Below are 27,502 nucleotides of genomic sequence, written 5' to 3'. Positions count from 1 at the left end.
CTGTGTGCTGGTATTTATTTATGTTATGTGGCTTGATTAACTTGCCTAGGTCGGGGTGAGTATGCTGCCTGCATATCATAATACGGACTAAATAACCGGGGTATTTGAATGGCCGATTTTATGGTAGGGTAAAAAGATTATGAGACATGTAGAGGCTCCTTAAGAGCATATGACGATTTGTAAGAACTATTTATTAGTCTAAACAAATAAAGAAATTTTGACTTTGACTTTATGCAGCTTATCAAGAATAATTTAGGACATTCTCATTTAGAATCGCCCTAAATGCCGCTACCCTCCATTTAGCTTTCAGTCAGAACTTAGAGCGATACGAATCCATCAAAATAGGGATCTACAAAAGAGAAAATCGGTTGATGGACATCAGATCTGGTGAGTAAACTACCATGCAAACAGTGCGACTACTCCGCCGGACGGTATTGACGGATTCGGATGGGACGTAAATAGCGCGTATCAATGGCCAAACTGTAGGTAAAGTAGTAGATACAGAAGTTGCAGTGGTAGAAATATCTCCTTAAATATATGTATAAAAATGTATAGTAGAACGTAGGCACCCACAACGGCTACAACTAAACAATGTAGAGATGCCAAAATTGCATGTTTAAATTGTATTCAATATCCACAAAAAAAATGTTTTATAAAAATTACGTTACATGTTATAGATACAACTGGAGGATATTATAAAGCACTATGTAGGTATAATATGCTACATACCATTTTTTTTAAATATGGCCTTTTATTATGCCTTGCAAAAGGTGCTATTGGATTACTCCAGTTGCAAGACGGTGTGCTATTTTTTGGATATGAGTTGGATTAACATTCTATTTGTTGAATTCTTTTAGGTGATTTACAATATATGTGATGAATTTTTGAAAGCTTTTGATGGTCTCTTCTTTTTTAATTAAATTTGTAAGATTATATGGTTCGACATTGAGCATGGAGGAAGTAATTTCGTGATTTTGTCGTTGTTTACAAATCGGGGAAATTGTGTTATTAGGTGCGTAACGTGGAAACGTTTGAGAGGTTTGGTCGTGGCAGGGACAATTCTCATCGGCGACTATGTGAAAGCGGTGCAAAAGGTGTTCATACCCACACCCATTGCATTTGTAATACGTCGTAGCTAGACGAAGTGCATGCCGTGCTATTCAGTTCTATTTTATTTCAAAACCCCCGTGTGCTTGCCAGTATTAAGATACGTGCCTCGTTGATTAACTCTCCTCCCACCGAGTGGAGTGCCCACTAGAGTCTCCTGCAATAATACCTCCATATTAGACTTAGATGGCCGAATAAAGCGAATCTCCCGAATAACTTGCTCGGGACGATTTATTTTACTCTGATAAACACTTGGTTTATAATTGGGTATGATAGCATTGCTTGTTTATTAAAGGTAGGTACCATGGTATGTATTCCAAGCTTTTTGTATACCTATGAAAAAGAGGCTGATCGTAGTGACTGTGCTTCTTGCACTGCTTTTTCAGTTTTTTTTTTATTATTGTCTCGAACTTAGTACTGCTACTGGGACAATTAACATTAGGTACTTTATATATCCAGATGTTAACAACTTAGACAGTCTTTACTACTTGTATTATGAAGGCGTATAATTTCATTACGTTGTAACAAGACCAACTCAGTTTACTTCCCTAGTTACGATATAAATCAATACAATGAGGAAATAAATGCCTATTTGCGATAGGAGTCGTCAAAATCTTCCGTTTTGCCCACGGCAAAAGTATTTATAAACCTCACCTTTCCTTCAGATATCGATCAAAGGGGAATAAGAGCAACCCGGCGAAAGATCCCGGGCATCGGGCATAAATCAGGATTCCCTGAGCCCGCGGCCATTTAAGAGTACTTATAAAAGCATAGTTTTCGCCACTATAGGACGTGCCAGCTCGAAGGACGAACGTTTTCTTTTGCCATTCTTATAAACCAGTGTCATAAAAAGTCTTCACATATCAAGTTAACAATAGAAATTTCAATCAAATTCCTTTCAAAAAACTAGGTACGCATTTCCAGGTAACGCATGAATAATTCAAACAGATTGAAAAGAATCTAGCTTGCTCCTATCTCAACATTATGAAAATTCTTTAGGTATCGTGAAAACTGAATAACTAAAAGACAGACCGAGAACATTAACTAGTAGCATTTATTATAATAGTCTAATAGGGCTAATCTAAGAACTAACACCTATCTATCTTCACACAAAATAACTTAATTCATACTACGAATACCACAACATGTCTTGCTGTGTTTCAGAGCTATCATAATAATATGCAACGTAGTCGTTAGTAGTTTCGAGACCATTGGACCCTCTGATGCATATTATGTTAAATTAAATTGTCTGTTGACTTAACCAGAACCTATTTACAAGATAATTAACCTAAAGTTTATGTCTACAAACTAATTGAATCGAGGGACAAAAGTCTCCCGAACTCAAACAGTTGTTGTTAAGGTAAACTGAAAACGATATTTTAGATATAAAATCAGTCTTTAGGTACTCGCAGTTCCCTGAAGTGGTTTATACCCCAGAGGAATCTATAAGTTATTTTCAGTCCTAAATACCGACCTATTAAATAAGAATCATTTAAGACTCATCACTATTGGTAAAAAATTAAACCGTTTATCAATCGTGTCCCTAAATAAGTCTTCTGATTGGCAAATTATTCAAAACATCTTGAGATCAGAGCCTACAAAATTAAATTCCGCGATCGGAGCTACGAAAAATCTCCGCAAAAAACGTCGCGAAATTAAATCACATCCTGACATTTCTCTAATAGGCTTTCGCGTGATTAAATTACTCGTGAAATTGTTGAAAAAAGCTCATTATTGAAGGACGAAGTTAAGCTTAATTATGAACAAAAATTAGGTCTCAGACTTGCCTTTGTATTCTTTCTTCTAACTTATCGCAAAGAAGCTCTTTTGTGCTGAAATTGGATAGATGTGATCTTTAAAAACTGAAAAATGAAAATCCCTCAGTAGCGTGATCATAATTATGATGGATACATTTATTACGTAGGAATAAAACGTATTTAAAACATTTTACTTGAATGAAATCAGATAAGAAAGCGCTTAACTAGAGATGAAGATCTAAGAAACCATATTTAAACTAGTTCATGAAACACAATAAAAATGCAGTTAAGGACCAAACTCGGTATAAAAACATCGTGAAAGTTTTTGAAAAGTCGTTTAAGTTGCTATTGTTGATAGTGAAGCCTCCGCCTGACCCTTTCAACGTTCTTCGGCCTTTTTTACTATCACAACTTTGCAAAATTACATCGTAAAAAAGTTCATGTTCAATACAGCTTCTGTGCGATGGCCCAAGTTTGAAAACATGGAAATAAGAGTTTTCGCAAAATCTCTACAAAATAAGTGCATGTCATGTCTTTAGAACGACGACGTTCGTTTGACATTAATTAAAACCTTAACACTCCGGCATCTTTTTTTAATTAACTGTAAATACTTATGTGCTATTTAGCAACCTTAACACAACGTTTGGTAACTAACACATACAGCTATACGAGTATAAGCAAGACAATAATTAACTTCCTTAAATCTTTCAATGATTACCACTAATTAATTAAAAAAAGCGATTCCCCCATAGAAATTCACGTTTAACTCACTCGTTTTCCAATTAAATTACGTAGGTATAATAATATTGATGAGCCAAAATGGGGCTGAAATAAAGTGTTTTAAAAAAAATTTGCCTTGGTACAAGATACCACGTAAGATAATATTAACGTCATAACAGACAGGGAAAAACATAAAAGAGTGAGATTTGACTTGATGAATTGCGGTGACTGGCGAGTGAAGCCCGATCGATTCTTCATCTGCGCGGCTAGTAAATAAAGTATAGTAGAGTTTAATCTACAACAAAGGACGATCTCATCCGCCTCCCGGATTTGAATGAGGTCCCTGCTGAATATTCTGGCCGCGTGGCGAGTCCTTCATTTAACTTTCTAGACAACAATACAGTGCTGCTTTCAGTTTTATCCACAGTAGATTGGTACGTGGTAGAGTCGTTTAGAGTTGAACGAGTAATGAGTCCCGTATTATCATCTAATCAAGCTCTGTATTGGCTATGACTAAAAAACTTCCTCATAAATATGATCAGTCAATTAAACTATGCCGAAGTGAATATATTTCTTTAGAGATTTCGATTTAATCCTTTATAGCAGGGGTGGCCAACTTGATTATACATAAGATCTACTGTTTACTAACGAAACCCTGGGTGATCTACCACTTACATACTTCTTGAAATCTTAAATGAAACAGCATAGTTTAGTACACAATCATGTAGTATTTTTTGCCTTGCCACGATCGACTGGACTAATAGTCGCGATCGACCGGTTGGCGACCCCTGCTTTATAGACATAGATAATTACTGTCACATTGTCTACACAACTTTTGCAACGTAGCGAATAATATGGTAGAGTAATTTTGTCCCGACTGAGTCAGTTCTAGTTAATTTTGTTTAGTTTAGTGCCTGTTTCATGTACAATTGCTAAAATATAGTAGTGCGGTTTTTTATTAAACACTAGCTGACCCGGCGAACTCTGTTCCGCCTTAAAGGCAATAAATAAGCCATTGCAATTTTTCCTTATTTGCTCACCGTTTAGACCTACCCTGGACTACGACAAACATTTTAAAACCAAAATCAGTTCAATCGGCCCAGCCGTTCTCGAGTTTTAATCAGACTAACGAAGAGCAATTCATTTTTATTTATAATAGATTATTCGTAAGTGTAACACGTCGACCGGAGACACTATGCACGTGTAGTTTGGCTATACTGTACGTACTTCCTTTGTGGTTTTACACAGTGTGAATTATTGATTCCCAGACATTGTCCACGCGACATTGGCAAGGTCGGGTCACTAAACTTCTAGGTCTGGCTACCTCGAAATTCTGAAGCACCAGGTGTGAAAAGAAATTTAATATTAATGCAAACATTTGTAAGGGTTTTATGGACATTAAAAGGTGATAGGCAAATTGAATGTAAATGTTTAAAGCCGTACACATGCTACTTTGACATTTGCCTTTAAATGCGATTTATCACGGCTTATTCCAAAAGGTCCAAAGCTCTATTGTTTTCAAAAAATGTAGGTTCATACTTTGATTGGTTGATTACCAACGGGTCCACGATTTCCACGACATTAAAAAGTATTTTCTTAATATATTTTCAAATTTCATGAACCCAGTGGGTAAAGAAGAATAATACAGACTGGACCTTTGGGAATAAATAAGCCTTTATCGCGATTGTGAAGCCCACAAAAGACTCCTTTCAGATTTCCTACCTTACAAGCCAAATCTTCCATGATGACATTTCCTATGCACAAAACACACAATCACTTTATTCAGATGTTTAACGTTGTATTTACCATCTGTTCATGTTAATAACGTGTAACAACATAGTTAACACACGTCCAATAACTGCTATAGAGTTCCAGCGATCAATACACCTGTCAAAGGCGAGCGATGATCGCCGATGTGGCGTGAGATGAAGCTATTACCCTCATATTTACAACAGTATGGTTGGAAACAGTAGAACCACTCAGTATATTTGCTTTAAGTTGCCTTTTCAGAGCCAGACAAACATCAGTCTCTCTACAAGCTTATAGGAAACTAATTGATATTGGCAAGGGATTTGGCGAACAGTGGTGCAAATGCCGATGAAGTAATAACATAGGCAAATACACTCCCAATTTCTATAAATCAATCGAGATTAAACGAAAAAGTATTTAAGTAGGACCTACGTACTTTTTACCACGTCCACACCACTAACACTGGCGGATCTTCTGCCTTATTCTATTCTGTGCGATTTCCTACCTATTTACCTACCTTATCCGATAATATAACCCTGGCTTTTAATTCTGCAGCGCATAAATGTGTTTCATATTTCATACGAGGCATAGTTTGTGGGAAATTACTGGGCGATTTTCGAAAAGCTGTTGTGGATAGTGAGCATTTGAAGCTTTGATATCAGAGCATTTCTGTTTATTATTCAGCATACATCCAAAGATGAACTAGATGCTAGTATTAGTCCAGTCAATAAATGCTTTAACGACGGTGTAGAGAGAAATCCCTGGAACACAATTTCTGACCTCGGGACTTTATTTAGACTAGTTAGGAGGAGAACATAGTAAAAGTCCCCGCCCTTAGCCCTTGAGCCGGCGGGGAGAGGGGGGTTTAAAGGTACCTCTTTTCGGTTTTTCGCTTAATCCTCGGAAACTATGCGTCCTAGTGACATGGCTACTATGAACCAAAAAAAGCTTATTCAATTTGCTACAGGTGAGACAGTCAAGTTTTTCTATATCTTGTATAGAAAAACTTGCAAGATAAACATTAGCTTCAAATTTCATAAATATACCTCAAACGGTTATTTAGGTATTGGCGTTCAAAAATCGACATTTAGGTCACTAAAATCTATCTATCACCTGTGAAATGTTAAAATTTACGGGTTTTTTATTTGTTCCTTTGTATTTACACAATTACCTATCTGGATGCCAAATTTGAACCTTCAAGGTCATCTGGAAGTGGTTAGAATTTGGTCTTATAGGTCAGCCATGTAGATTTTTAGACGTCAATACCTAAAGAACCGTTTGAGGTATATTTATGAAATTTGAAGCTGATGTTTATCTTGCAAGTCTCAACACATGAGCCAAATTTGAAGTGTTAATGCACAATACTTTTTGAGTGATGAGGAGTCAAATGTGACTCCAATTAGTTCGTCTAAATTTACGCACGATGCAGTCCCCTCCCTGGAACTAGGCTTAATATGCTCCCGCATGTCTATAATGTTTGCTTAATGTTGATTTAGTCGATTTTCTCTTGATGGGAACATGTAAGTCAAAATTAAAATTTCAAATATTACAGACCTTCTAGAGCAGATGCCGCGAAAACTATACAAGATATTTAGTGTCCGACCGAAACTAGTTTTACGACCGAAACCGAAACCGAAAACGAATTTCGGCAACGGTGTCTATTTCGGCCGAAACCGAAACCGAAACCGAAACTTCCTTACAAGGCTCATATTTTGAGGGAAAAATAAAGAAAACGTTATTATAATCATCAGTCAGTCTTTATTGTTTTCTCTTTAAATTGCATTAAAATTGAACTTATTTACTCTAAAAGGTATCAAATTATGTATTTAAAAAGAAAAAGAAGGATTTATAGTCTAGATTTTTTTAATTACTCGCAATATTCAGGACATCTACATAACCCGTCCCATGGTCGGGTCTTTTACCTTAATAATTTCTCAAATCAAAATTGGTAAGTTAGTATCTACTGTACTTTCCACTTGGATACCTTGGTGATAAATACTAAAATGAACTTTGAAACTCTGAATCCATAATATTATCACCATGAAATGCACCTATAGTCATTACTAACTACTTAATTAATGTTTGTTTACGTATAGCATTTGCAAACCAAAAAAAATATTTATAGGTTAGATTAAACTTGATTATACTTTTATCAGTCATATTGAATAGCTTTTTTGATGTTTACACCCGCTCTTAAGTTATAACGACATAAAACGAGATAAAACTTACCAAATTCAAAGTCATTTGACTCGAAAACTCGCCACTACAACAAAACAAAACTAACAGCGAACAAACAAGCGAGCGAATCACGACATTGGCTCTGATCGGATTCATTCACGCATTCAACGCGCCGAACATGACCGATAACAGCGCGGAAACTCCTGAATGCACATTCGGTTTCGGTCGTAGTTTCGGCAAGTTTGCCGCCGAAAACGAAACTAAACCGAAACTCGTGTTTTCACCGAAACTCAACCGAAAACGAAACCGAAACCGAACATTCGGTCGGACACTAAAGATATTACAAAAACTTGATTGTCTCACGTATAGCAAATTGAATAAGCTTTTTTTGGTTCATAGTAGCCATGTCACTAGGACGCATAGTTTCCGAGGATTAAGCGAAAAACCGAAAAGAGGTACCTTTAAACCCCCCTCTCCCCGCCGGCTCAAGGGCTAAGGGCGGGGACTTTTGCTATGTTCACCTCCTAACTAGTCTAAATAAAGTCCCGAAGTCAAAAAGTGTGTTCCACGGATTTCCATCTATAATGCTTTATTGACTGGACTATATGAGGCAGAGTGCAGATGTAACAACGCATTCAGTGGAGCAGAATTTCAAGTTGAAACTGCGAGCTTCATTAGCAAGGTATATTAATTTAAATGTTCGTAGCTCTAGGCAGGTAATTTATATTACATGTAAATTAAGTAGACTTTATTACAGCCAACTGATAGTGAGTCTCCAGTTCATTATTAAGATTTATAAAGGTAATCTTAAACTTTTTAGCAACGTAAAATGTTATGGCCACTTCTATTAGTTTGTTTTTTAATTAACGAATTTTCAAACTGTAAAGAGTGGATCCTTCTTGAAGATAAAAGTACTAAGTGGATAATAAAAACTGTCATCAGATCGAGACTAAGTCTGGCTTAAAGCGTAAGATTTTATTGCACACAGTTTACATTAACTAATCGATTTCAGATACCTAAAGCGTTGTTAACATTACAGTTAACGACATCGCTATCTACATCATACAGCGATTTCTATAACAAAGAGGGTTTATGACCTACTTGCTCTAACAGTTTATCGAGAAAATACGTAACGTTAGTCTGAGTCATGATGACCTTCGTATAGAGTCACCTGCCCTTTCAGTTAGAACGCCAACAATGAGTCAGGAGGCTTTCATGTAGTATTCATAATGATACATAATGCTTCAGTCCTATAAGTTTGTAGTTTAGGTCCTAATACATGAATATTGTACTGTCTTATCCAAAGTATGATGTTTAATCAAATGTCGACTGAGTTCCATGGTGTACATTGTCGTATACCATAGCACAGGTCAAGCTCAATCCGATTCGTTAGTGCGTTATTTAATAAAAATCTGAAAGCAAGTAAGTAAATGTGAAAAGTTAAAAAGTAATTTCACACTTTCTTTCTCTTTCACATCTGGGAAACAAACTCAGAAACTAACGCCCGTATTCACTAACTATGAGGTCACACAGTGCTCGTGGACGCACAGGGTCACACACGAACCAATCATTCAACGCTGTGTATTCGTTTTGCTGCTTCCTTTAAGTAAGCATCATTTGTGACTACGGGCGTAAAGTCCAACTCCCTAATCATTGGTCCACATAGAGCGCAAATTAAGCCTAGACAATGCTTGATCAACAGATAAGTTCGAGTGGCATGGGCGTGATCCTGGATGAAAAGTTGACATTTAAGAAACACCTGGAAGCAACTGCTTCTCGGATTAGAAAACTTATATACGTAATGAAGCTGCTCAGGAGCTCTGCGGACACGGATCTGCTGCGCCTGGTATACACGGGTCTGGTGTTACTGCTATGTTGGTTATAGAAAGAGCCCAACGAGCCGTGCTAAAAGTGATGTTCAAGAAACCATGCTTGTATCCCACAAAAGCATTATATGCCGAAGCAGGAATTCTTAGTGTTAGACAACTTTATTTACTTAAAGCAACTCTCAAGATACACCTCTTGCCTCTCGGCTGTTGTACTGAGTTGACGTGTGCACGTGTTCGCTCCGCATTTTTGTATCGGATGGGCCTTCGCCCTCGGACTGCGCCCCCGAGCCATCACCTGGTGAGGCGCCTCCGAAGCCCCTTCGTTTCGCGTAGAACGAGTGGATTGAGCGCGCGATTGTGGAGTTGAATTTTTGTGAGTTTGGCGGGGATCGAACCCGCTGTCTTAACAATCCCAAACCGTGTGTGTCCCAACTGTGCCAAGAGAACAGTGATCCGCAGTGACGAAATAAACAACTGCGACCGTTGAGTGCTACGAGTGGTGCGCGCTTACTACGAAAACTTGGTTACGTGCTGTGCTACGAAATTGCTACGAGTGACGCCGACTGTGCCTACGAGTCTACGAACCTCTGCCGCTTGCCCGCTCGCTACTGTCGCTACGCTTTTTGCTTTTGCTTTTTGCTTTTGTTGTATTCTTACGAACTTGCCGCGAAATTATCTATTAAAGATGCAAGACATGAGCTATGAATCGCTGTCGGAATCGACTGTAGAACAACACATCCTTACCACTCCACCTAACTACGTCTCCCAAAGAAACAAAACCTAAGCCGGACTTCGACTGCGCTTCTGAATTCAATGCATTTAAGGAAGAAATGAAAGCCTTATTTACTGCTATGCTGGCCCCTCAACAACAGGAACTCAACAAAATCTATCCTACACTTATGGAAATAAAGAACACAAATAGCAGCATCGAGGTATCTATGGCTGTGCTTATGGAACAGAATGAGGAGCTTAAAAAAAAGGTGGAAAAACTGGAAACCCAGGCAAAGCAAGACAGAGACTACATTGTAATCCTGGAGGACAAACTTGAGGACCTGCAGCGTGGAAACCGGAAGGCAAACATTGAAATTAAAAATGTCCCGAAGGCTGCCATGGAGTCTAAAGACGATTTAATCCAAATGACAGTCTGTTTATCTAAAGCTATAGACTGCAAAATAGAGTCCAGAGATATCCGTGACATATATAGAGTGCAAAACAAGCGGAGTAAAGTGAATAACGGTACGATTGTGGTAGAATTAGCATCCACACTAATCAAAACAGACTTTTTAAAAATGACAAAAACCTTCAATAACAGGCACAAGGAAAAACTTTGCGCGAAGCACCTCGGATTACAGAAAGAAGAGTATAGCCCTATATATGTATCGGAGCAGTTGACAGTTAAAGGAGCCCGATTGCATTTTCTTGCACGAGACTTGGTGAAATCCAAAAACTACAGGTTTTGCTGGACGGCTTACGGCAGAGTATACGTCAGAAAAGACGAAAACTCGCCTATTATCGCGATCAAATCCGAGGCACAGATACATAATCTCCTGCAACTGTCATGACTAGCCGAGCCTCTATACCTGCTTCTTGTTAAATGTTTCATTCTCAATACTACAGTATTATTAAAAGTACAAAATCGTAATTATACATCTCTATGTTCAACGTTTTATACTATAAGCCACATACATATACACATTACTACACATAAACAATTTATTTTATACCCTACACTCAATTCACACTCATCATCACACAAAAACCCATCTCATCATAATATATCACTCGCACTCACTCTTACTTTGTTTCAACATACGTGTGTATTCGTACACCACACATTTTATGTAACCCGAACCAGAACTGATGTCTATCCTTATCATTTATGTAAATATGAATAATTTAGCCAACACATTAAAAGAAATAGACAATACTGAAGTAGCCCAGGTTTTTGATTACTCGGTAACAGATTTCGTTAAACAAATTAAAATAAGTAACTCAGATTTTACAATTATTACTCAAAATATCCGGAGCATATATAGCAACCTTGATGACCTCACGTTAAACCTAGCCAATTTGAAATGCCACATTGATCTGATCGTTCTCAGTGAATGTAGAATAAATAGAGACAAGAATATACCTCAAATTAATAGTTACGATGCTTACCAAACCACTAAACATCTCAATAAAGCGGATGGTGTAGTGGCATATATTAAAAAAACACACAATGTAAAAGTAAGTGAAATAATGCTTAAACATGCTTCCTGTTTACAAATTAGGGTTATTCCTGATATAATTGTAATCGGCATCTACAGATCACCCTCTAATACTAATACTGATGATTTCATCGAGTCTCTCAACCAACATCTTAATACTATCCCATCTAATTACAATATTATAATCACAGGCGATATCAACATTAATCTGGCCTACAGACAGGATGCACCACAATATGAAAAAACAAACAGACTAAATTATTTAAATATGTTGGCAACTCATGGAATAATGGCTGGTCATTTACTGCCTACTAGAGGTAATAGTTGTCTGGATCACTTTATGATAAAATTAAAGTCAAATAAAAAGTCAGCTGTAATAGCCGTTCTAGACACTACCATTACGGACCATAACATGGTTTTCCTAAACTTGTCTAACCGTCCTCATAAAAATACAAACACTAAGACTAAAACTACCCTAAATATGGAAAAGGCACTACTTCAACTAAATGAAAGCAACATAACACAGTTACTGCATTTAAACAACCCTAATACTTTAGTAGATTCTCTTATAATTGTACTACAACAATGTTTAGCTAATAACACTGTGACTAGTACAATTCCTTCTAAATTAAGAATAATTAAACCCTGGATGACAACAGGATTACATCGTTGTATCTTGAATCGTAATGATTTACAAAAAAAACTTAAGTCTGACCCATACAACGAGGTGTTAAAAATCACTTTTAAACGTTATCGAAATTATTGCAACAACCTTATTAGACAACAAAAACGAAAATACGATAGAGAACAGTTACTAAAAGCTCACAAAGATCCTAAAAAAATTTGGAATGCTATCAATTGTATAACACAGCGGAAGCCAAAGAAAATTGACAGTACTGGTCTTTTAGACCTAGGCTTGACTTCTAAAGACTCCGTTAATAGGGTAAATCATTATTTTGCTTCCGTGGGTAAATCATTAGCTGAAAAAATCAATGTGACGGGCTCCAAAACTTTTGAACGCCTTAAGCAACAAAACTTGTCAACATCATCTTTTGCGCTTCATGACACGGATCTTGAGGAAGTTCATACTACCTTAATGAATTTGAAATCTAGCAGTGCGCCTGGATGGGATCACATACCAACTCTTTTCCTTAAGGCCGCTCACGCTCAAATCGTTCCTATTTTGGCTCACTTAATAAATCTATGTTTTGAACAGGGCATATTTCCTTTCTCTCTTAAAAAGGCCCTTATAACTGCTGTATACAAAAGTGGCGATAAAACCGATGTATCCAACTTTAGGCCAATCTCTGTTTTACCTTCCATTTCCAAAATTCTTGAAAAAATTTTAAACTCCAGACTCGTAAGCTATCTAAATAAATTTGAATTAATATCAGCACAACAGTTCGGTTTTCGCCAAGGCATTTCTACAGAAGATGCTATCATGTCACTAGCTTCTTCCGTGACAGAAGCAGTGGACAGTGGTAATAAATGTCTAGTAGTCTTCTTAGACCTGAAAAAGGCCTTCGACACAGTCTCTGTGCCTATTCTTCTAGAAAAACTACAGAGCATTGGTGTTCGAGGCCTTCCGCTGCGGTTATTTAAGGACTACTTGTCGGAACGAAAACAGAGAGTTAAGATAGGAAATCATATTAGCGACGATGAAAATATAACCTATGGGGTACCTCAGGGTAGTGTCCTGGGCCCGACATTGTTTCTTGTCTACATTAACCAACTCAGTAATTTGACTTTGACCAATGGACGTGTTTTTACGTACGCAGATGACACTGCTCTTCTTTTTACTGGGAAAACTTGGGAATGTACTCGAATTTCTGCTGAGAATGGCTTAGCAGTGGTATCACATTGGCTCGAGGATAACCTCTTAACGTTAAACACGGCAAAAACACACTATATCTGTTTCTCCATTTATGATCGTTCTCAACCTGCTGCCGATTTCAAAATAAAAATTCATAATTGCAAAAACATTTCGGATTCTGACTGCTCGTGCGTTGAACTGGAGAAAGTTGAGCATACTAAATATTTAGGAATAATATTTGATCAAAGATTATCCTGGCATGTTCACATTGAATTGATCTTAAATAGAATTAGAAAATTAATTTGGACTTTCAAGATATTACGTCATATTGCAAATAAGGAATTATTAAACCAAGTATATATTTCATTAGCCCAATCGGTTTTAGGTTATTGTCTGCCGATCTGGGGAGGTGCATCTAAAATGAAATTTTTGGAACTTGAAAGAGCTCAACGATCGCTGGTGAAAGTTATGTACTTCAAACCCTACAGGTTTCCTACTGATATGCTCTTCCTGACGTCGGGCCACCTTAGTGTACGTAAGCTTTATGTACTCCTGATTGCCTTAAAAATACACAAATACTTTCCCTACGACATTAAACTTATAAATACTGATAGCAGAAGAAAGAAAAATGTTGTTCCTACAGCTATGGTCAAAACTACTTTTGCTAAACGTCAATACGGTAGACTGTCATCCTCTATTTATAATGTCCTTAACAATGAATTAAATATTTATCCGTTGACTATCCATGAGTGTAAAAACAGAATCACAGAGTGGCTTAAGACCAAAAACTATGACGATATCGAAAACCTAGTCAAACCTTATACATAGTATTTACACACGCACACACGCACACACATACACACACACACACACACACACACACACACACACACACACACACTGACACACACTGACACGCGGTACAATAGAGATTAGAATAAGTTCTACTTAAATATTGTTAACACAAGAGCGGTGTTTCCTAACACAAGCAACTGTATGCTTAAAAGGAAACTCCAAACCCTGTATGTTATTTAATGTAATTTTGTAATGAAATAAAATATTAATGAAATATTAATGAAATAACCGTAAAATTCTGAGCTCTCCAGAATACAATGGTCTGATTCAAAAGAGAGTGTTCAGTGTACCAGTTGTTAACGTGAGATTCGCTTTTGCGCAGCGTCTTCCCGGCTACATGTTGCCATTCGTGTATAACAGGATTGCAAGACTGTGTGACATCAGAAACCTCACCACAAAACAAGCCAAGTACACGGTCACTTTGAGGCTGCTGTCCATGTCATACCTATGATGAGACTGAGAACCTCATAAAAAAGCTAAAATAGATTTAATATAGGTTGAATCAGTTTTATCAATTTCTGATTCTTTTCTCACTGACCACTCATATATCACATACATATACACACATATACACACATATACACTCACACACGTATTCATACCTGTTGGACTGATTACATATTAATACATACATTACATACCTATTCTAGGTAAATGAATACCTGTGTTACAGGTCACCGGGCCCCCACCACCACGGATTTGAGCAAGTATAGCTAGCAAAGGCGAGAACATTTTAAAATACTAATAGATTAAACAATTTCTACAAGAGAAATGATAATCTAACCAAAATTCTATATTAAAAATTATATTAATTTAAATTGTATTATCAGATATAAATTAAATTGAATTAAAATATTAAACAAAATTGAAATAATATAAATTAAATTTAGTTGATATTTATCAATAAAATTGAATTGATATAAAATTAAATTGAATTGGTATTGTTGGAAGTATACTAATAAAAGAGGGAATTATTTCAATTAAACGGTTTATTGACGTCCACACGGACGGATCACAGAGAATACAGAGTTAGCATCATAGACAAAAGTATTAACTTTTTAACTATGGCAAAGGGCGGTGTTTATTTAAATCCTACATCCTCCCTTAAACACAAACCCATTTGCGATACACAGTATTCTAATTTTGCATGCGTCGTTGCCTTGGTAAGTGCATCTGCAACCATCATGTTGGTTTGTACATAGCGAACATCAATCACTCCACTTAGTACCTTGTCTCGGACAAAATGGTGCCTCACGTCAATGTGTTTTGTTCTGGCATGATATCCATCGGTACCTGCAAGCTTGATTGAGCTCTGGTTATCGCTATAAATAACCATCGGTTCACTCTTCAACTGTGGCCAAAATGTTTCTTGAAGTTGTCTCAGCCACAAAGCTTCTTGTACACACGATGACAGCGACATGTACTCCGCTTCAGTCGTAGATAACGCTACAGTAGGTTGCCGCCTCGAGTTCCAGCTAATCATTCCTCCCTGAAACAAGAATGTGTAACCTGTGCAAGAGCGCCGATCATCTTCTGAGCTGGCCCAGTCTGAGTCACAGTAGCCATGCGTCATTGTCTCCTCTGGATTCTTCTTATAACTCAGTTTGAAGTCTTGAGTACCCTTCAAATAACGCATCACTCGTTTCAAAGCAGCCCAGTGTTGCTGTTGAGGTTTGGTGTTGTACTTACTCAACATATTGATCACAAAACTAATATCGGGCCTAGTGACCTGTGAAATGTATAATAAACATCCAATTACTTCCTGATAAGGAATGTCTTTCAATATCTTACTTTCTTCAGTATTTTCTATTCCTTGAAACTTGAAGTTTGGATCAATTGGAGTTTTTACAGTTTTGCAATCAGCCATTCCATATTTGCTCAATACCTCCTGTATATATTTTCTTTGATCTAAATACAGAGTGCCTTTATTTCTATCTCTTTCTACATGTATTCCAAGACAGTACTTCAGTTCACCTAAATCCTTCATTTTTAACTTGCTGAATAACTGTTCCTTAATACGAGCCTTACTATCTTGATTGTTTGTGAACAAAATAATATCATCTACATGAATAGCCATAAAAGTCATGTCATTTTCATTCACAATGTTATAGTAGATACAAGGATCACATTTAGCTTGTAAAAGACCCAATTCTTTTAATGCTGCATCAAGCTTCTTGTTCCACTGCCTGCTAGCCTGTTTCAATCCATATAGAGACTTTTTCAGTCGACAAACTTTCTCACTATCTGTACTATCAGTGTTGTCATACATAGGAGGCATTTTCATGTATATCTCCTCCTCTATGTCTCCTTGGAGAAACGCTGATACGGCATCCATTTGCCACATATCCATATCGTACTTGGCAGACAGAGCAAACAAATATCTAAGCGAAGTCGTTCTTACCACTGGTGAAAATACTTCCGTGTAATCAATGCCGGGTTTTTGAGAACAGCCCTTGACCACAAGCCTTGCTTTGTATTTAACAATTTCTCCTTTCTCATTCGTCTTCGTTTTAAAAACCCACTTACATGGTATTGCACGTTTGCCAGCTGGTAGCGAAGTAATTTCCCAAGTTTTATTTTCTAATAAAGACTTGTACTCTTCATTCATAGCGTCCTTCCAAAATTCAGCCTTAGTACTTGCCATAGCTTCTTTCACAGTTTGTGGATCTGAAATTGGCATAACACACATGAAATTATTGCCTTGAAGGTTGCGTCTCTGGTGTGACCTCAAAGTGATATTTCTTTCAAAACTACTCTCCTCAGTATCATCACTTGTATCAGGGTAATAGGTCTCATCATCCGACCTTCCATTATCACAACTGTAAATTGATGTGTCAGTCGTACTAGTTTCCGCTTCAATTTGAACGCTATCCTCTTCATTTGTTAGAGTGTTATTTATTTCGGTACTATTCTGTGAATTTGAACAATCATTGTTTGTATCCAGGGGAATATTAACACACTGTGTCAATGATGCAGGTTCCGGTGTAATATTTTCAGTTACAAGATCTTTTTCTATGAATATTACATCCCTGCTAATGACAATCTTTTTGTTAATAGGATCAAACAGTCTATACCCCTTTGTGTTCTCACAGTATCCAACAAATATTAGTTCACGTGATTTACGATCCCATTTCTGTCGAATTTGTTTAGGAACGTGTACCATGGCCTTAGTGCCAAAAATCCTTAGATGTGAAATATTTGGTTTCTTACCAGTCCATTTTTCGTATGGTGTTACCTCACCCAGTACTCGTGACGGCGATCTGTTGATGACATGAGCTGCAGCAGCAACAGCCTCAGCCCAAAAAGTTTTCTTCAGCTTTGCTTCAAATAGCATGCACTTTGCACGCTCGACAAGAGACCTGTTCATCCGCTCGGCCAACCCGTTCTGCTCAGGTGAGTACGGAGAGCTCGTCTGATGTTTGATGCCGGAAACTGCTAGAAAGTTAGTAAAATCCTGGTTACAATACTCCTTCCCATTGTCACTTCTTGTTAATAATAAAGTTAATACTTTTGTCTATGATGCTAACTCTGTATTCTCTGTGATCTGTCCGTCCGTGTGGACGTCAATAAACCGTTTATTTGAAATAATTCCCTCTTTTATTAGTATACTTCCAACAGGTTATGGGCCGTCCCGTATACCCGTAGTGAAAGGGAGAATTTCGACAATTTATTGAGATAAATCGGAGAATCACATTTCGAAGTAATATTCTGAAAATTTTTCCCGATCGAAAATGGCTACCGCGAACCTTCAACTGGAAAAATTGGCCGGTCGGGAAAATTACTCGACATGGAAGTTTGCAGTTAAATCGTATCTAGAACACGAAGATTTATGGGAGTGTGTTGATCCAGGAATCAACGTTGATCCGAAGAAAGATATCAAAGCCAAGTCGAAATTGATTTTGTTGGTAGAACCAATAAATTTCGTGCATATTGAAAGTGCTTCGTCCGCCAGAGAGGTGTGGAAAAGACTTGAGGTTGCATTTGAGGACTCCGGGCTATCTCGAAAAGTCGGATTATTGAAGGATCTGATAAACACCACCCTAGACAACTGCTCCAGTATCGAGGAATACGTTAATAAGATTATGAGTACTGCGTACAAGTTACGGAATATCGGCTTCGAAGTTGGTGATGAATGGCTGGGAACACTCATGCTGGCAGGTTTACCGGATAATTATAAACCGATGATCATGGGTCTGGAAAGTTCCTGCATAAAGATTTCATCAGATTTTGTGAAGACAAAACTTTTACAAGAAGTGAAAGTCTCCGAGTCTTCTGCATTCTATACAAAGCATTCTAATTACATACATTAATAAAAGAGGGAATTATTTCAATTAAACGGTTTATTTGAAATAATTCCCTCTTTTATTAGTATACTTCCAACAGGTTATGGGCCGTCCCGTATACCCGTAGTGAAAGGGAGAATTTCGATAATTTATTGCGATAAATCGGAGAATCACATTTCGAAGTAATATTCTGAAAATTTTTCCCGATCGAAAATGGCTACCGCGAACCTTCAACTGGAAAAATTGGCCGGTCGGGAAAATTACTCGACATGGAAGTTTGCAGTTAAATCGTATCTAGAACACGAAGATTTATGGGAGTGTGTTGATCCAGGAATCAACGTTGATCCGAAGAAAGATATCAAAGCCAAGTCGAAATTGATTTTGTTGGTAGAACCAATAAATTTCGTGCATATTGAAAGTGCTTCGTCCGCCAGAGAGGTGTGGAAAAGACTTGAGGTTGCATTTGAGGACTCCGGGCTATCTCGAAAAGTCGGATTATTGAAGGATCTGATAAACACCACCCTAGACAACTGATCCAGTATCGAGGAATACGTTAATAAGATTATAAGTACTGCGTACAAGTTACGGAATATCGGCTTCGAAGTTGGTGATGAATGGCTGGGAACACTCATGCTGGCAGGTTTACCGGATAATTATAAACCGATGATCATGGGTCTGGAAAGTTCCTGCATAAAGATTTCATCAGATTTTGTGAAGACAAAACTTTTACAAGAAGTGAAAGTCTCCGAGTCTTCTGCATACTATACAAAGCACAAGCATACCTCTAACACAAAGCCAAAAGGAAAAGGTCCCCGCTGCTTTAAGTGTAACAATTATGGGCATTACAAGAGCCAATGCAAAGCTACTACAGTGAAGAATAATGATAACAAGAATAATCATAACACCTTTTCAGCCGTTTTTTCAGCTTTCAGCATGTCAAATCAGGACGACTGGTATGTTGACTCGGGAGCTACTATGCATATGTCAAGACGCTCTAATTGGATGTATGACCTGCAAGCACCTCCGATTAATAAAATAATGGTGGCGAACAGTGACTCAGTCTCCGTGCACAGTATGGGTAAAGTAAATATACAGACCCGTTATTGCAAGAATGAGAATCCAATCCAGGTGAGAAATGTCTTGTATATTCCTGATCTGAGTACAAACCTTTTGTCGGTTAGTCAACTAACCAAGAGTGGCTGTAAGGTAGAGTTCACTGACACGGGCTGCAACATATTCAATGCCAACAAGACTCTGGTAGCAACTGCGAATTTATGCAATAACATGTATAAACTTAATACTGTTACAGATAGTGCATATACAGTTTCTCATAATGAGAGTAAGGTAGATATTACTACATGGCATAAGAGGATGGGGCACCTAAACATGGCTGATGTGAGGAGATTAGAGGTATGTGCTGAAGGTATAACGATCAGTAACAAGGAAGCTGATAATGTTTGTGTCGCATGTTGTGAAGCTAAACAAACTCGATCACCGTTTCCCCATTCTGGTTCGAGGGCGAAGGCGCTGTTGGAAATAATACATACCGACTTATGCGGTCCAATGGAAACGACATCGGCTGGAGGAGGAAAGTATTTTATAACCTTCATAGACGATTTTTCACGCAAAGTTTATGTATACTTTTTGAAGAGCAAAACTGACATTCGATCGGTATTTCAAAAGTATAAACAAGAAGTTGAAAATGAATTGGACAAGAAAATCAAAATTTTGAGAAGTGACAATGGGAAGGAGTATTGTAACCAGGATTTTACTAACTTTCTAGCAGTTTCCGGCATCAAACATCAGACGAGCTCTCCGTACTCACCTGAGCAGAACGGGTTGGCCGAGCGGATGAACAGGTCTCTTGTCGAGCGTGCAAAGTGCATGCTATTTGAAGCAAAGCTGAAGAAAACTTTTTGGGCTGAGGCTGTTGCTGCTGCAGCTCATGTCATCAACAGATCGCCGTCACGAGTACTGGGTGAGGTAACACCATACGAAAAATGGACTGGTAAGAAACCAAATATTTCACATCTAAGGATTTTTGGCACTAAGGCCATGGTACACGTTCCTAAACAAATTCGACAGAAATGGGATCGTAAATCACGTGAACTAATATTTGTTGGATACTGTGAGAACACAAAGGGGTATAGACTGTTTGATCCTATTAACAAAAAGATTGTCATTAGCAGGGATGTAATATTCATAGAAAAAGATCTTGTAACTGAAAATATTACACCGGAACCTGCATCATTGACACAGTGTGTTAATATTCCCCTGGATACAAACAATGATTGTTCAAATTCACAGAATAGTACCGAAATAAATAACACTCTAACAAATGAAGAGGATAGCGTTCAAATTGAAGCGGAAACTAGTACGACTGACACATCAATTTACAGTTGTGATAATGGAAGGTCGGATGATGAGACCTATTACCCTGATACAAGTGATGATACTGAGGAGAGTAGTTTTGAAAGAAATATCACTTTGAGGTCACACCAGAGACGCAACCTTCAAGGCAATAATTTCATGTGTGTTATGCCAATTTCAGATCCACAAACTGTGAAAGAAGCTATGGCAAGTACTAAGGCTGAATTTTGGAAGGACGCTATGAATGAAGAGTACAAGTCTTTATTAGAAAATAAAACTTGGGAAATTACTTCGCTACCAGCTGGCAAACGTGCAATACCATGTAAGTGGGTTTTTAAAACGAAGACGAATGAGAAAGGAGAAATTGTTAAATACAAAGCAAGGCTTGTGGTCAAGGGCTGTTCTCAAAAACCCGGCATTGATTACACGGAAGTATTTTCACCAGTGGTAAGAACGACTTCGCTTAGATATTTGTTTGCTCTGTCTGCCAAGTACGATATGGATATGTGGCAAATGGATGCCGTATCAGCGTTTCTCCAAGGAGACATAGAGGAGGAGATATACATGAAAATGCCTCCTATGTATGACAACACTGATAGTACAGATAGTGAGAAAGTTTGTCGACTGAAAAAGTCTCTATATGGATTGAAACAGGCTAGCAGGCAGTGGAACAAGAAGCTTGATGCAGCATTAAAAGAATTGGGTCTTTTACAAGCTAAATGTGATCCTTGTATCTACTATAACATTGTGAATGATAATGACATGACTTTTATGGCTATTCATGTAGATGATATTATTTTGTTCACAAACAATCAAGATAGTAAGGCTCGTATTAAGGAACAGTTATTCAGCAAGTTAAAAATGAAGGATTTAGGTGAACTGAAGTACTGTCTTGGAATACATGTAGAAAGAGATAGAAATAAAGGCACTCTGTATTTAGATCAAAGAAAATATATACAGGAGGTATTGAGCAAATATGGAATGGCTGATTGCAAAACTGTAAAAACTCCAATTGATCCAAACTTCAAGTTTCAAGGAATAGAAAATACTGAAGAAAGTAAGATATTGAAAGACATTCCTTATCAGGAAGTAATTGGATGTTTATTATACATTTCACAGGTCACTAGGCCCGATATTAGTTTTGTGATCAATATGTTGAGTAAGTACAACACCAAACCTCAACAGCAACACTGGGCTGCTTTGAAACGAGTGATGCGTTATTTGAAGGGTACTCAAGACTTCAAACTGAGTTATAAGAAGAATCCAGAGGAGACAATGACGCATGGCTACTGTGACTCAGACTGGGCCAGCTCAGAAGATGATCGGCGCTCTTGCACAGGTTACACATTCTTGTTTCAGGGAGGAATGATTAGCTGGAACTCGAGGCGGCAACCTACTGTAGCGTTATCTACGACTGAAGCGGAGTACATGTCGCTGTCATCGTGTGTACAAGAAGCTTTGTGGCTGAGACAACTTCAAGAAACATTTTGGCCACAGTTGAAGAGTGAACCGATGGTTATTTATAGCGATAACCAGAGCTCAATCAAGCTTGCAGGTACCGATGGATATCATGCCAGAACAAAACACATTGACGTGAGGCACCATTTTGTCCGAGACAAGGTACTAAGTGGAGTGATTGATGTTCGCTATGTACAAACCAACATGATGGTTGCAGATGCACTTACCAAGGCAACGACGCATGCAAAATTAGAATACTGTGTATCGCAAATGGGTTTGTGTTTAAGGGAGGATGTAGGATTTAAATAAACACCGCCCTTTGCCATAGTTAAAAAGTTAATACTTTTGTCTATGATGCTAACTCTGTATTCTCTGTGATCTGTCCGTCCGTGTGGACGTCAATAAACCGTTTATTTGAAATAATTCCCTCTTTTATTAGTATACTTCCAACAATACCTACTGCACACAATACACACAAACGCATGCAGACTCAAACTCAAAATATCTCTGAATACATTTTTCCGTATTTGTATTAAATTGTAGTTTAGTCATTATTAGTATTAAATTAAACGTTGGACTGCTTAACTTGACTTGTAGACGCTTATATCTGTCGCTGTACTGGTTACATAGCACCACTGGGTGCCCACGACACAGCTTATTCCTAGTGTGGGACCCGCAGACAAAGCTATATAATGTTTACCGATTTCATTGTTACCAATTGTATTTGAAGGTGTATGCGTAAAGTAATGGTGTGTTTGCATAAATAAAATATTTGTATTTGTATTTGTATAAGTTTTCATGTCAACTTGATAGTCTAATTTAATTTTGGTCAACAATTCCCTAAATCGTGATTCCCTATTATCTCCTGAGTCTCAAACAGCATTGTTTAAGGAGGATTGCTGATCCGCGAGCTCGTTAGCCAAAGTGTCCCCGCGGCCTACGGTAGAGTTCTAAAACGAGCGAATATCAAAATGCCGCATCAAGAAACAATATTCAATGAGTATACCTATAACTCAAGCAGCTTCATGTATTGAATCAAAATGATAAAAAAAAATTCTGGCGTTAAGAAAGCCCGGCAAGCGAAAGGTCGTGGGTCCGATTCCCACCTTAGGCAGCTCGATATTTTCAAGTTATTTTAAAATACTTACTTACGTCTTCACAAAACTTACGAAGAAAACGAGATTTTATATAGCTTAGCTTACCTAGCTGACATTAGGTACAGAAACTTACAATGCGATCAAATGATAGCCAGGTAAATTGACGATTAGTGACACATTGCCGCAGCGCTGTGTGCGTGTTCGTTTAGTTCGGTGGCTTACTCATGGTACGTATTACATTACTCACGAAGTTATCGAGAATCCTAATCGATACATTTTTAATTACGCGTATTCCGCTCGCTGTATGGCTTCGCGGCTGTCATCTGGGCTAATCAATTCCCCTCCCGCTTTTTAATATCCTACAAGCCCTTTGGCTTCGGCCTGTCCGGGCGAGCAATCGACTGCTATGTAATTGAGGAAAAGAGCCAATTTCTTGGTTATTATGTAACCCAAGAACGCGCTTCTGGCATCGCTGATTTTTGGTAGTTTAGTTATTTAGTGATTAAAAATGCCAAATTGTAAAGTGACTAGGATTACCTAAAAATTTTCATATTTTTTTATGAACTAGATAGTTAACTGTGACTACTACATTACCTAAGAGTCGTCTCATAATTATACCAAGACCTTTCATTTGAAACCTAAAACGCTTAGAAAACCATGTTGTTTAGTTTCATTCTAGGTATTGGCCTGCTCTAAAATCACCTTCTCGTGTTCGTAAACAACAGCTCAGCCGGCAACCTCGTGTGCCTCACGTCAAGGGATGTTCCCTGAAATGTATTAAAAGCACTGGCGATCACTTCCCATATCTATCGCTACTAAGGAATTTTCTTAGAATTGGATACTTGCTAGGAAAAAAATAATATACCCACTACCCACTGTAGATGGGTAAAATAAATTAATATCAGTAGTCTATGGTTTTGTAGCAGGGAGAAACTTATTTTTTTACTCTAGCCTTAAAGGCATCGCCTTAATCTAGCCTTAATCTATAAGGAGAAGGCGGTGACTTTATAGGCGAAATGCGTATGTGTTTGATTTGGTTACTAATCTAGAATAGTAGGTACAGAAATAACATCTCAAATAAACTATAAGTTACTGTAAAAACTATCGAGTTACAGCGGTAGAAGTATATCAACCTACGTGCATCCAATTTCACCAGCTGACTGCGAGCACTTTCTGAATAGAAGCCAAAAAACTGCGCGCAATACTGGACTCGCCCGAGCAAGATGGACGGCTTGTATTTTTGATAAATTCCCGAAAATAGTGAAACGAGGGTCTGAAATGTTTTGACTGTTGAAATGGTAATTCTCAAATCAATGTACCTATCGCTTGTTTTTGTAAATATTTCAATCTTTCTTACATACAAAATTCTAATCTATGGAAAAACTTCACAGAATCTCATTCCATCGTGCGGGTTCCATAAACAAATATGTTGGCATGCGTATATGATAAAATTGTCTAGACATTAAAATCATCACATATTTTTAGTATCAGGCTTAAAACACCATCCATTTGTCCACTTGATACGAGTGTAACTCAAAAAGCAAAATGGTAAACGTTATTTTAATTTACGGGAAAACATTTTTAACGAAGTTAGTGGAAAATATGCTCCTGAAATTCATGCAGTGTCATGCGACACAGCGAATAACACAGAATCGCAACTAAAAACTTACGTGTAAAAAGGGCGCCAAGTTTGGTACAATTGATGTTCACGTGCTCATTATGAAAGTAGAGTATATTATAAGAACTGTGATTGTTTTAAATATAAAATTCAATCAATCGCAAGATTGATTCTAGTATGCTTGAGTTTGAATCAACTTCGAAGTGTCTGCTTAACCAAAAACTAATATAGAGTTATTTAAACAAAGAAGTTGAGTTAAGAGATGGGTTCCCTTGATCATAACTGCAACACGAGATTCTTCAATTGAGTTAAAGTTAAAGTACCTAACAATGTGAGAAAGAAACACGCCTATTGCCTACAGTTATCTACTGTCTTTAGCCAATGTACAGTCACGGAATGAAAAGGTTCGTCAGTTTTCAAATTGATTCCTTCAACGAATCGCGAGCACATATTACCTTTTGAAACTATGTTACAGAATAATCTCGAGTTAGAGAAAATAATCTTTAACTGTTCGTCAGTAAAGTTCAAAATTATTCAGATCAAAGTTGTTTGACGATTTATCTTGTCAAGATTATTATGATTGATAAACTAAAACCTTCTTGTTGGTTCAGCCTGCCATTATTATTTCTATTAAATAAAAAAAAACTAAATTTTGTAACATTGCATGGGATAGAAAATTAAACAAGCAAAACCTTATTCGTCAGCAAACGTCATATTTATTTAAATGTTAGCAGCACTGTTTCTTGCACTGTTATGTTGGCAGGTTTGACTCTTACAATACCTAGTGCAAGCGAAAACCGACACTAAGGTGACGAACCTTTTCATTCTGCGACTGTATTATCCTTTTGTTTGCGAACTTGGCCAACACACTGTCGTGCCCAGATCAAACAAGGTTGCATGCGCTTGTAAGATAAATAAAATACAGGTAAAATTTTGCTGTATTGGGAGGCATGAGTATTTATAATATTATCTTGACGGTAATATGCATATTTTATGAAAAGTTACACAGCCGTATTAAGCAATATTTTTAATAAAAGATATTTTCTAGATAACGCATGTTTTTCTTTATATATTTACTAGCTTTTGTATGCGGTTTCTCGCTCGTGTATTTCAGTTTGTCATTATACTACTACAATACTACATATTTTATTTTATATGATAATTAGATGTTTAAACAATAATACTGTAAAGCTTTATCAAAGTCCGTTCTGTAGTTTTTAGTACAAACAGGCTCACAAACTTTAACATACAAGATAGGTATTCAAAGTGAAATATGTAATAAGCCATATGCGACGTGCCATGTCCGTTGCAGTGCACACTAATCTGTATGCACAGGCATTCGGACGTGCGGTTTGGTGGGTTAAGGGGGCGCCATATTGGTTCATTTATATGGAGAGTAGCCGCAGGACGTTGATCGATAGAGATGGTTTGTTTGCTTTCAGTCGGTAGGATCCATATGGACCGTAGCCGGAATTAGATAGGGCAGCGAAAATTACCTGTATTGTCTTTGAAGAGTGCCGAAGAGTGTCTTACCTAAGTACTTGCAGTTTCATGGGTTAGTATCGCATTCCTACCTGAAGCTGTACTTTTTCAGGCCAATGTGAACCGCAATAATAAACACAGAAATCTAAATTAAACGATGCATTAAAACATACAAGACAAGAACTATAAAAAAAGAAATAAAATAAGTATTTTAGTGACAGTCGTTATCGTTAGCCAGATATCCATCGTTTATAGCCTTTGAGGATTGTGTGGCGGTTCAAATGGCTCGGTTTACGGGGAACGACTCGTCGTATCAAGTGCACTTAACTTGCATGCACTAACTGGCTATGGTTAAGTAGATAGTTAAGACAAAAAAGCAATGAAAATAAATGTTTTATTTATTACCTATAGACGTGCAAAATTAGGTACTTAAGCTTAGCTTTGGTTGTCTACTTTGTAAAGTTCATTTATTTTATACGAGTTGCTTTTTAATTTCATTTGCCTTTTAAATTAATAAATAACCAAATAAATAATTGATTGCGAGATTTCAGCTTAACTGAAACTTCTATAATTGCTTTCAATCTGAATAAGCCCCACATATTGCGGAACACCATACACTATTTTTATCCCTAGATTAAATTACTATACTTAGGCCCGATTCGACCAAACTTTTATCCGAGAATAACTCCTGGTATAACTGGCACATTGATAGTATGGGAAATATGTAAAAACTGACGATTTATTCTGAGATTAATATTAGTTACTCTTGTTTGTTCGAATCCACATACGTAATGCTAGACGTCCTTAAAAGGATTGCGACAATAAATGCAATATAAGCAACGACTCCATTTACTAGAAACCCTTTCACAAAACTCAAGGAGCAATAATACCCGTGATCGGTTCCGTATTGAATGCTCGTGGAGCGTAGTTTTAAATTGAATGCAGCACGACCGGTGGATTGGGCCTGCTGACGACA

Source organism: Ostrinia nubilalis, chromosome 9, assembly GCF_963855985.1.
Source record: "Ostrinia nubilalis chromosome 9, ilOstNubi1.1, whole genome shotgun sequence".
Classification (NCBI taxonomy): Eukaryota; Metazoa; Arthropoda; class Insecta; order Lepidoptera; family Crambidae; genus Ostrinia; species Ostrinia nubilalis.
This window is presented reverse-complemented; position numbering follows the sequence as displayed.